This window comes from Delphinapterus leucas, chromosome 14 (assembly GCF_059928025.1).
Source record: "Delphinapterus leucas isolate spDelLeu-1000000601 "Yukka" chromosome 14, BTC_Dleu_Yukka2, whole genome shotgun sequence".
NCBI classification, from domain to species: Eukaryota; Metazoa; Chordata; class Mammalia; order Artiodactyla; family Monodontidae; genus Delphinapterus; species Delphinapterus leucas.
In genome coordinates, this window is record NC_143142.1 from 76,177,531 (window position 1) to 76,190,249 (window position 12,719).

A 12,719-nucleotide genomic window follows, 5' to 3' on the forward strand; every position below is an offset into this window, starting at 1 on the left:
ACCCTCTGAATATCAGTAACCTGCTCTCTCCAATCTCCTCCCTACAACAACTATCAAAAGCACCCTATAATTCTTTTCTTTTTCTGAATCCAACATTCTTTCCTGGGGACTGCATAGAATTTGTTTTAGCATCTCACAATATATAAAACTATTTCGGAAAGCCAATATATTCAAAGTCACAACTCTTCCTGAATTTGCCCTTTGGGTTTCTGCATGGAACAGAATTGCAAGGACATAAAAATGCAACTAGGAAAACTTTTTATTCTTCTCTTCCAATTCTTCTTCCCCCTTCCCCATGCTAGGTCCACTTCATGGTTTGCCACTATTTTTCTTCACTCAAACATCAAATTTCCACCTGAACGTTATCAACTATAAACAACTCAAACCGCCACCGGGCAGAGGAGTGCCGCTTTCTCCTATGAGAATTTCACCATGTACAGATTGAATTTAGAAAGTGATCAACGTCTTGAAAAAGTTAGGGGGTTCTCGGATTCAATTTCCTCATTATAGGCTTTAAACTGTTTCCTAGTTCTGGTGCATTAAATCCTGGGCCTGGAAAAAGAAATTGCCTCTGATGTAAGTGTTAGTAAGAAATGTAGGTTTGGGCTGCACATCACTGTTTAAATAAGAGTCAGTAGGGCTTCCCTGGTGGCGCAGTGGTTGGGAGTCCGCCTGCCGATGCAGGGGACACGGGTTCGTGCCCCGGTCCGGGAAGATCCTACATGCCGCGGAGCAACTGGGCCCGTGAGCCATGGCCCCTGACCCTGCGCGTCCGGAGCCTGTGCTCCGCAATGGGAGAGGCCACAACAGTGAGAGGCCCGCATACCGCAAAAAATTTTTTTTAAAAAGTCAGTAATTTTCCCCCTCCTCTCAGCCAATAGGACAGAAATCATGATCTTAAATGAGTTTAATCCTTCCAGCAAGACAATTGTCATTCCTCGTCAGACATCAGATATGACAACACCAGATGTCACACTCATAAGACCTCATCACCTATCACTTACGTTCCCACTTCAAAATTAAACACATGAGAAAATCTTTGAAAGTATTTGAAAAGTAATATATTTTCCTTATTTGATGTATAAGTGCTATTATAAATAATTCACTTAATAAATCTATTATATCTTTATAAATTTGATCCCTAGTCCTCTGAGAGGTTTATTTCTCTTACCTGTAAATACCACAGTTCCTCCATTCATCCTTTAAAAGCCATCTACTCCACAGTTCTTTGGTCTACAGACTTTAAGCACAAATGTATCATTTAGCCTCAATCACTTAGTAGCAAGTTGCTTCTGCACACATTTATTACTTCTATTCATAATTAGTCATGATTAACTAGATTGGAAACTCTTCAAGGACACAAATTGTTTTGTCTATTATTTTATCCTCCAGTGTAGGGCCTGACTCTGAATAAATGACTAGTTAACACACAGCAATTAATTATGGGGGCCACTGTCAAATGTATAGAGATGATGGTTTAATAATAATCACCTGCAATAATGACAACACTCTAAGTCCTTGTCTCTACTGGCTAACTTCTTCCAGAATATGCTTATGAATTTTGCATAAGATTGCTGTCATCTTGACATTACTGTTGCATGAAATTTATAATCTTGCAAACCATTTGTCACTGAAACAATGTGGAAGATAAAAGTAATTTCAGTAATACACTGAAAATGTTCTGCTGTTGAAATGTTTGTACAAACATTGTATAAAATGAGGAGAGACATGTTTTAGAAATGTCCTAGGCTGGTGACAAGATTGGACATAGAAAGCAGTGCCATCAGGCCCTGGGCAAGGATGTACCTAACTTGTAATGAATCAGTTTTCTTGGGCCCCAGTTGAAGACTAAATGGGGCTCAAAGAGGACAAAGAGACCTCCTCAACCAGACCTCTTGCTATGTAATAATCTGTTAGAACAAATGAGATATATTAATTTTCAGGACATAGAAATTCAGGAGGGTGGAGTGAGGTGTGGCACTGCTACAAGTACCTAATCACAACAGAAACGTGACTTATTTATTCATTCATTCAACAAACATTAGCTACCACATGGCCAGGCACACATCACACTCTTAACATCTCATATAGTGGCAAAGATGTGCATAAGCATCACAGCACCATGGAACATGCACCGTGACAAGTGCCAGGGGAAGCACCTCCTTCCTGAGCCCAGGCCAAACTCTCTAAATCAAGTTTAGAAACTTCAAAAATGCTTTAGCATGAAGCATTTATTTCCCCAAAATTCAGGAACATATTCCCTGCACCCTCACAAAAATTGGAGATAAAAATCCAGTAATATAACTTTGCCTGAAGTGTATTCCAAGAACCACTAGTTCTGCAGGATGATAATGGCTGTTACCCAAAGGGGGAAAAAAAGAAAAGGGAAGGGAATTCCTGATCACCGAAGTCTAGAAACTGCTGATTGAATTAATGTAGAACTTTTTTTTTAGATCCCTAAAATGTTAGTGTGCATTATGAATCACTAGGAGAGGATACAGTATGCAATATTTCCCAGAGTTAGCTACATGCAGATTTATTTTTTCAAGGGACATTCTTCTCATTGTACACACCCTAAGAAGCTGTTCTCGAGCTTTCCTGAGGCCCATTCTCTCCATATCCTCTTCCAGGAGGGAGACGTCAGGCTGAATACCAGCACGGTAGAGTGGGTAATCAATATATGTTGATCTCAGTGGTCAAATATCAAGGTCCTACAGGAGGGTATAAATCCATTTCAAAGATCAAGAAATGATGGATGGTGGATTTTTTAATACTTTCTTCCTAGTTCAAATATGTGTAGACAAACTACTGATATTTTTCCCAGTTTCTAGGACTAGACTCTGTGTACTGCCCTTAGGGGCACCTACTTTAAATTTACAAATTAGAATACAAGCTTGGTTTCCTGTTTCTCCAGCAGAATTTGGAAAATATGTTGATGCAGCTTAAAAAGCATACATCATAACTCAGAAGCTTGGGTAGACTAGCTTTAGGTAGATGAAAGCAGCCTCTGCAAAACGTGGGGCTGTAGATGTGGGTTCTTAGCCGTAGCTGCTTATTGGAATCGCCTGGGGAGCTTAAAAAAACACACACCAGGATCCAGACCTGCCCCAGATGAACTAAATCAGATTCTCTGGAGGTGAGGTCTGAGAACTGTTATTTTTAAAACTCCCTGGTGTTTCTAACGTACAGCCAGGAATGAGAAGCACTGCCCAAAAGGTCTACCTGTACGTCACAACAGCCGGCTGCCACACTGCCTCATTTTCAGGACTTGCTAGTTTGGGGGAACTTGCAGTGTTATATTAATTTGCTCGAGCTGCCATAACAAAGTGCAACAGGCTGGGAGATTCAAACAACAGAAATGTATTTTGTCACAATTGTGGAGGCTGGAGGTCTGAGATCAAGGTGCTGGCAGGGTTGGTTTCTCCTGTGGCCTCTCTCTCCTTGGCTTGCAGACGGCCGCCTTCTCACTGTGTCCTGACGCGGTCCTTCCTCTGTGTGTGCCTCCCTGGCATCTCTGTGTTTCCAAATTTCCACCAGTCAGATTGGATTAGGGCCCAACCTAACCCCTCATTTTAAATGAATCACCTCTTTAAAGGTCCTATCTCTAAACACAGTCACATTCTAAGGTGCCAGGGGTTAGAGTTTCAACTTATGAATTTGGGGGGAGACACATGTCACCCCGTAACAGGTGTGATAGGAGACCCCAAAGTCTCCAGGAAACACTGCATACTGTCATGTCCACAAAACTGACACTTTTTCCTGCTCCCGTTGCAGTTAAGCACATGATGGAACATAGAGAAAAAGAAGATCTTTGCCCTTTGAAATAAACCAAGAATAACAAAGCCACTCTGCCTAGTTACGGCCCCCAAGATAATAAAAATTTGAACACATCCCACAGACCTTAAAAAAAGGAGGGGGGATGCTTTGACTTTTATAATAGTGGTGTTTACAGATATAACATAAACTTTGTGACTGTGATGATCATGTAAAAAATTATTCTTTTCCCCTCATGAACAAATTACAACTAATATAAATAAATAAATACAAATATCATATTAACATAAACCAATCATCTAATTTCATCATTTTGTTAAGCTTTGTGGTATTTTCCCACTAAACACCTGTTGTGGGTTATTTTTGTTTTTTGTTTTTAAATATTTATTTTATTTATTTATTTGGTTGCGCTGGGTCTCAGTGGCAGTATGCAGGCTCCTTAGTTGCGGCATGCGGTATCTCTTTCCCTGACTAGGGATTGAACCCGTGCCCCCAGCATCGGGAGCGCAGAGTCTCAACCACTGCACCACTGCAAAGTCCCCACCTGTTGTGGTTTTTACTGGGCACATCAGTCCTTTTGAAGTCTGACATCTAGCACTTTGAGAGTGAAGAAAAATATGTTTTTATTTTCCATGTGCTGTTGTGCCTAATTCTTTTTTGCAGTTCTGGAGGCTCCATGGAGGAGATTTATGTGAGGAAGGGCCTTCACCTGCCGGAGCTGACTGAACGGCTTCACCTCAGAACACACTTATCTCATGTGCAGTGTGAACAGATACGTGCCTTGTTTCATTTACAGAATAAATCTCCTGCAGCAAGAGAGCTATACTATCACTGCTTTTTTTTCTTCTTCTTCCTAACTCTGTGCTTTTCTGGCTGTTTCTATTTGTGTTTCTGGATCAAGTCTGGTTCCAGGTGTGGTTTGAGCTCGGGCAATAATTTATTCCCTGTTAATGACTGAAAAGTTGAGAATCTAGGTTTCTGGCGATTTCTGTCAGGCGGTAAATAACAGAGACTCTGGTTTATGTGTCATCTTTGTTTATTTGTTTGACGTGGGGATTCTGATATCTGACTGTTGAAATGTTAATACAAACATTCTATAAAATGAGGAGAGACGTGTTTTAGAAATATCCTAGGCTGGTGATGTGATTGGACATCGAAAGTGGTGCCATCAGGCCCTGGAAGAGGATGTCCTTAACTTACAATGTGCCACTTTTCTTGGGCCCCAATTGAAGACTAACTGAGGCCCAAAGAGAACCCAAACCTATTCACCTCTGCCTCCCAGATTCTCTGGGTGAACTGGGTTTATGGCTAGTCATCAGCCAAAATTACCTCCCCATCAATGAGATCACATCACTCAAGAAAATTTTCTGTACCTTCTGGAAAGGCAAACAACCTTTGAGATCTACAGTGGCTGGACCCATGAGTGAGCTTTTGTGTTCTGTTTATTTTTTATCTCTAGCTGAGGTTGTAAAACTGAAGCTGCTAGCTCTTTTTGTGTGTGAAAAATACCTTTTTCTTTTTCTTTCCTTATAAAATGAAGGTAATGAAATATTTTGTTTATCACCTTCTGTATTTGTGGTCACTCCCTTCTTCTCTTCTCCTACTTTTCATTTCCTTTTTCTGCCCTCCCCCCAAAAATTTTTAGAGATTAATTGGTTATAAATATCTTTCATCTATTGAAATGATTGTGCACTTGATGGATAACTAGTCAGACAAAGGAGGGAAGAGTTAACACATAACATTACAAAGTTACTTGTACTTATGGGAGTACTTTTCTTCATTGGCATATAGAAGCACTCATATAAATTCAAAATAATAACTTTGAAGGTTAAAATAAATGGAAAAGGAGGAAAATCTGGAATAAATACATTCCAGGAGGGAGGAAAATCAAATTTTAATGTTTTCAAAGTGATGGCTCTTTAAGAAAAAACTTCAGAAGCTTGCTGCATCTATACCTCAGATGTATAAAAAGGTTCAACTCTCAGATAAATTAATAGCCTTGATTATAGGTTAATAAGATAAAAAGTAAAAGAATGCTAAGGTACTTCAAACACAATTTAAAGAATTTTCAATATTAGGTTTATAACTATAGATATTCATAAAGTATAAAGCTTTTGAAAAGCTTAAGATTCTTGTTCAAGGTGAAAATTCTAATTCAAAGCAATTAATTATATTTCTTCTTGATTTTAACACAATACAGAAAATAATATTCTAGTTTATACAAAACTTGGGTTTATTTTATCATGGAAAGCCTAATTAATCTGAATGCTTTAAAGTTTCATGAGTCAAGGAAGTTTTTATTATTATAAAAAAGTAAAACTATTTGTCCAACTAAATAAAGTATAATAATTAATGTCCTTTAAAAGGGTTTACTCTTGTTAAGTGTTTATAATTCTATATACCATATATATATGAAATCATATAAATATATGAAATCCCTCATGTTTAAATTGAAGCGAAATTCATCTAACATAAAATTAACCATTTTGCAGTGTCTAAGTCAGTGGCATTTAGTACATTGACAATGTTGTACAACCATAGCCTCTACCTAGTTCCAAAACCAGAGGGGGTTTTCATCACCCCAAAAGAAGACCTCAAACCACTAAGCAGTTACTCCCTATTCCTCCCTGTCCCCAGCCCCTGGCAACTACCAAGCTGCTTTCTGTACCTATGGATTTACTTGTTCCAGCTATTTCAAACAAATGGAATCATACAATATGTGACCTTTTGTGTCTGACTTCTTTCACTTAGCATAATGTTTTCGTGGTTCATCCATGCTGGAGCATACATCAGTACTTCATTCATTTTAACAGCTGAATAATACTTCATTGTGTTTATATACACCACATTTTGTTTATCCATTCATTCATGATGGATATTTGGGTTGTTTCCACCTTTTGACTATTGTGAATAGTGCTGCTATAAACATTCATGTACAAGTGTTTATTTGATACCTGTTTTCAGTTCTTTTGAGTATATACCCAGAAACAGAATTGCTGGGTCCTATGGTAATTCTGTGTTTAACTTTTTATCAGGAACAATCAAATTGTTTTCCACATGGCTACATCATTTTACATTCCTACCAATTAACTTTAAGACTTTGAACTAATAGTAAATCAAGCTATTAGTACATATCTTATACACCTGAAAACTCTAGTTTTACTATACTCTTGCTATAAGTTAGCTGGTTACGATGGATGTAAAAATTTACTATTTTAAGAATTTCTTAAAGATGTATTTGATTGTAGAGAGGTGCATGTGTAAATGATGGATGTATTTTGTTTTGCTTTAATTAAAATTTTCTGGTTGTGCCAGAATATGAAGAAGGAAATAGAAGACAATTTCAGGATACACCATGAATATAGAACAGAGGAAAAAGCAAGATCAAGAGCCTGGGCTTATAATAACTGCATGTAGTGAATCTGAAATGAGCAAAGAAATATGTTTAAAATGTTTGCAAATTTGACTCAGTGATAATCGATTTATTCACAAGGTGGAAAGAGGCTTGTGTATCATTTACTGCAAACTGCTACATAAACGGTAATCAAAAAAGTAAAATAGAATTTGGGTCTCCTTCTGTTAAAATGGTAAATTGATCCTTGTCTACATAGAAAGCTACTAACAAAAACAAAGACAAAAGAGAAGAGTTAAAAGATGTTCTGTGCCCAGACATCAGTGGTTCTCTTTCTTACTAAAATGCTGTGTAACTTGTTGTTTTTGTCTCACTTTTGTATCAATATTAACAAAATGTCTTTAGTTTTGAAATAGAATTCCTAATAATCATTTTTATGTGTTGCCGTGTTTCCTTTAAATATTACCTGAAACCGTTTCTTGTCTTCACTCATCGTGACTGAGGCTCTTACCATGGCTCCTCTGATAACTCTTTTTGGTACTGCCTTTCCCAAATTCAGGACCCAAAATCAGAACTCCAAAGCTGTAAAGATATCTATTATACCTACGTCACCTTTGGAGTTTCCCAGATGTCCACTGGGTATCACAAAAATTTGATCTCTCAGCTTTTAAAATAAGAGATCATAGAAATAATCTGATTTTACTATACTCAACACTATTATGTCTACCATATGAAAAATCAGCAAGTCAAAAAGCTAAACTTCTCTGTTTAGCTTTACATATAAATAAAATTTTAATGACATAAATGTTCTGGCAATTATGAAATTTTACATCAGAAACATACTTACGTTCATGCACAAAGATGGGCACTATGACTTTCAAAAAATAGATTAATTTTTCAAAAGACCTCTGATTTTCTAAATAAATACTCTTGTCAATTGATGATAATCAGAATACACTTAGTGAGATAAATTAAATACTCTGGAGATTTGACAATGCCCTCACTGTTTATAATGTGTTCTTACCCTCATGATAAGTATTAACTAAATCCTTATAAATCAATTGCTTATTGTACCTCAATAGAGGATTCTACTTTTCTGCATCCTGATATTGTTGCTTATTATAATGAATTAAACAGAACTTTTGAGTCTTATTATCCGCAAGCATTTTCTGCTTTTCCCTTACACTCGCCTAAAAGTCTCTGCTACAAGAACAGATCAGAAATAGAATCTTCTGAAAAAAATACTATATCAAAAGAGCTTCAGCAAAGGACTGAGCCAGATACTCAGGGCAGTTGAAACTACAAGGACTAGACTCACCACACTCTGTGAGACTGTCAAGAGTCCGTTATCAGGACACCCAGAACTTTCCCCTCCAAAAGCAAATGACTTCATGGAGATAAACTGTTTACTTTGAGATCAACAAAGCACAAATTAATTCCTTAGAACTTAATGAATGGGATGAACTGACTTAACTGTGGCCAGTGTTCTATTTTAAATGCTCTTGTGGGGGAAACTCTTTTCTTCTTAATCCAGCCCTGACCCTCAGTTTGACAGGTTACACTTGTTCAAACTAGTTATGAAACCCTCTTTAAATGAAATCTTGTTCCAACTGGACCCTGAGGATTGGGAGTGAGGGGAATCCTATGAAAGATCTTAATATAGGTTACAAATTAATAAATCATGAGGGAAAACAAGAATGATTCTTTTTTTAAAAAAAGATAAAACAATGGCAACAATGGTTAAATATTTTTCAAAGTACCTTTACTAAGCTTCTTTACTCCCTGTATCAATGGTTATTATTTGCCCAGGTTCACTAAGAATGCGTTCTTTTTCCAACCAGGGTACAATTGGATAAATCAAATCCAGTCTATATTATGATCTAAAATGATACTGTATGTAAATGACCATGTGTGATATCTTGGTGCATTCTCTTACCTGTTTCACAGAGGGAAAAAATTGGACCACGAAACTGCTTATGATAACCATTTTCCTTAGCCCAGGTTTGTTTTGGGTATTGTCTACTTGCGTCAATCACGCCAATCTGAGCTCTCAATATTCTAAATATATTTATCTGAGAATAAATAAATAAATATCTTCTGGGGAAAAGGAAATTCTATACTATGATCATGTCAGAATTCTCATCTAATTAAGTAGCATAAACCCAAGAACTATGCCTTCAATACAGAACAAGGCTGCCGCTGTCCTCCCACGAACCTGGTCTGCAAGCTGTCCTGTGAAACACTGACAAACAAGGGGATGTCAGGGAAAGAGGAGACCTTGACACACAGTGATGGCTAATTTTATATGTCAGTGTGTCTGAGTCACAGGATGCCCAGATGTTGGTAAACATCATTTCTGGGTGTGTCTGTTTCCAGATAAAATTAGATTGAGTAAAACAGATCTCTCTCCCCAGTGTGGGTGGGCCTCATCCAGTCCGTTGAGGGCCTGAATGAAGCAAAACCATGGAGAAAGGGAAACTTCTCCCTCTCTGCCTGACTGTTTGAGTTGGGATCAGTCTTCTCCTGCCCTCAGACCGGGAGTTACACCATCAGTGCTCCTGGTTCGCAGACCTTCAGACTCAGACACCATCAGCTATCCTGGGTCCTCAGACTGCAGACAGCAGACTGTGGGGCTTCCCAGCCTCCATAATGACATGAGCTGATTCCTCATAATAAATCTGTGTGCATCATCTATCAATCATCTTACCTACCTATCATCTATCAATCATCTTATCTATCATCAATCTATTTATCATTTGTATGTCTATCTATCAATCTCCTATTGGTTCTGTTTCTCTGGAGAGCCCGGGCTAATCCTTACATCCAAAACTTAACGGTACTGCAGATAAAGCCCAGTAGAAATGAATCTGAGGCTTCTTGGGTCCTGATCTCAGTGGACAAACTGACAAGGAAATTAAAATACTTCTGAGACATAAAATTTATACCCCTAGGGGCTTTACAAGGCCTCCAGATAGAAGTAACTCTTAAGCCTTAATATCATGTTGCTCTTGTTCTTTTGAATGTACAACAAGAGGGTCTTTGTGTATTAAACATTAGTTACGCCTATGAAAATAAGACATCCCTAGGAATTACCTGGCGGTCCAGTGGTTAGGACTCCGTGCTCTCGCTGCTGTGGCCCAGGTTCAATCCCTCGTTGGGAAACTAAGATCCTACAAGCCGCAAGGCACAGCCAAAAAAAAGAAAACAAAACTCATCCACTAAAATAAAACATCATATTAATGACAGTGAAACAGAAAATCACTGAGCATCTTATGCGGTCTAATCCATACCTTAGGGGCAGGAAGTTGAACAAAGCATGGACTCCTGAAGCAAAAGTGATAGTTTGCTCTGCTTCCATTATGATTAAGGATACAACATACCACAATCAGGAAACAAGAAGAAAAGAGGATTTGCACCTTGACACAAACCAGAAATGATAGGGGCACTCCTACAAACCTGAACTCCCTAAGCAAAATATAGCTTAGTGCCTGACTTTCATAATACCAATGTATTGATCAGTGGACAAGATGATCGTGTGAGAAAGTTACTGCTTTCCACCATGAACACAAGAATATGTTTGACCAATTTATAACCTGTGGTTTTCCCCATTTATTGGGGTCTTTATTTGGAGGGTCAGTCTTTTTGATGTCTGATTCCCTTTACCTTTTTGCAAGTTAACTTTTTCTCATTTCTTCTTTCTAAATGTTTTTGTTTGTTGGTTTATCCAAACTTGAGGAAAATCCCCACATTTTCATATTCAGGTGCCCCCATAGATGACGGTTTCTCTCTCATTTGGGGCATTTTTTTCATGAGGCCTCGAAATGTTGATCAGAAGAAGGGGCTGCTTTGACCCCTACCTCCTTCTCACCTCCCAGAGACACTGAAGCCACAGGCTTGAGTGGTCACTCCAAAGGTAGCACACAGCTCACCTCAGCTGAGGGTTAATTAGCTCTTTGGTCTGCAGGGGAAGGTCTACACAAAAGGAGATCTGTTTATTTTACTGTAACCAAATGTCAGGGGACCCTTAGTGCAACTTGCTAAGGGACCCAGCATTTCTCACTGCAGCATCTGTGAACGTCGCTCTGTGCATCCCTCATCTCACTACATCTCCATAAGCTCTTGTCCCAGTTATGCTCAGAAAGCACAGCCCCCAATCCCCAGGAATGTGCTAAAGCAGAAAAGAAAAAACTGCACTGCTATTCTTGGTCAGCTTAATGGCAAGGAGCTTCAGATTCTCTATAAAATGAAAAATTCAATTGTGTGAGGTCACCAGGTCACAATCTCCCTGAGAACACTGTTATTCGGAGCCAAACATCCTTCTCAGAGGGGTCCTTAAAGTTTAATAACATCAGCCGACTGCAGCAAGACCCTGCAAGCCCATAATCCCAAAATGAGCCTCTGTGTGCTATTATGGAGGATCTCCAGTCTACCTGTGTGCAATTTTAGATCATCAAAGGTGACATTGAACACTGTCTCCGAAATTTCAATCACAGCCTTAACCACCTTGTGATTTAGCCAATAGCAGTTCTGTGGCTCTTTGGGAAAAAAAGGCCACCTTCGCAAGGCTGGAGGAAATGCTTATACCGCAGTGGGAAGCAGAGAAGCACACACAGTAAAAACTAGGCAAAGTCAAGAGTGTTTGCTTAGCTGCTATGCCATGGCATGGGATTGCGGTGTCCCTTGTACCATGCTGGGTACAAGATATTTTTATACAGAACTTCTTTCTTAGTTTAAAGAATTTACATATTATGACACCTGCCCTCTTCTCACTTAACAGCAATCCCAGTAGAAGTGAAATAAGTACAGAAGGAAGGGAAAAGCATGTTCTTCAAATTGCTATCTACCAATGCCTCCAACGAAGATGAATCTCAAATAACTAACGTTGAGTGAAAATGGCAGACACAGTGAGTCTATACTGTTAAGATTCCATTTATATGTAGCTCAAGAACGGGCAAAATTAATCTATGATGATATAAATCAGGAAGAGGCTGTCTCTCAGTGGCCTTATTGGCCAGGGGTCCTGGGGTAAAAGAAATGGTGCTTGTTTACAGGGGGATGTGCATATGCAAAAATGCAACAATTTTACTGCATGTAGCTCTGCTGTTTGCTATGGGCTGAACATTTGTGTCCCCCTCAAATTCTTATGCTGAAATCCTAACCCACAAAGGTGATGGTATTAGGAGGTGGGGCATTTGGGAGGTGGTTGGGTCCTTAGGGTGGAGCCCTCATGAATGGGATTGGTGCCCTTATAAAAGAGACCCCACAGAGTTGCCTCACCCCTTCCACACTGTAAGGACACAGGGAGAAGGTGATGGCTATGAACCAGGAAGAGGGTTTCGCCAGAACATGACCATGATGGCACCTTGATTTTGGACTTCCCAGCATCCAGAACTGTAAACCATAAATTTCTGTCGTTTATAAGCCACCAAGTCTGTGGTATTTGTTGTGGCAGCCCAAATGGACTAAGACACTGTATATAAATTATGCCTCAATTTTTTTAAAGTTTGGAAAAACCCCGGACCTACACACTTGAGCTCTAAAGCTGGGGCTAAGACCACTCTCTACCACTGAGAGCAACTGTCAGACCCCTTTC

At 38.9% G+C, this 12,719-nt stretch overlaps 1 long non-coding RNA gene across 6 annotated transcripts in view; it reads right to left on the minus strand.

The window, feature by feature from the left end:
• Nucleotides 1–12,719, minus strand: part of LOC111180208 (uncharacterized) — a 62,418-nt gene that overhangs the window by 24,160 nt on the left and 25,539 nt on the right. For 5 of the 6 annotated variants that reach the window (XR_016387658.1, XR_002646132.3, XR_002646136.3 and 2 more), the window contains one exon: nucleotides 10,220–10,296. The exons of the other annotated variant lie outside the window; for it this stretch is intronic. This is a non-coding gene — a long non-coding RNA (uncharacterized LOC111180208). The remainder of the gene's footprint in view (nucleotides 1–10,219; nucleotides 10,297–12,719) is intronic. 6 annotated transcript variants of the gene reach the window in all.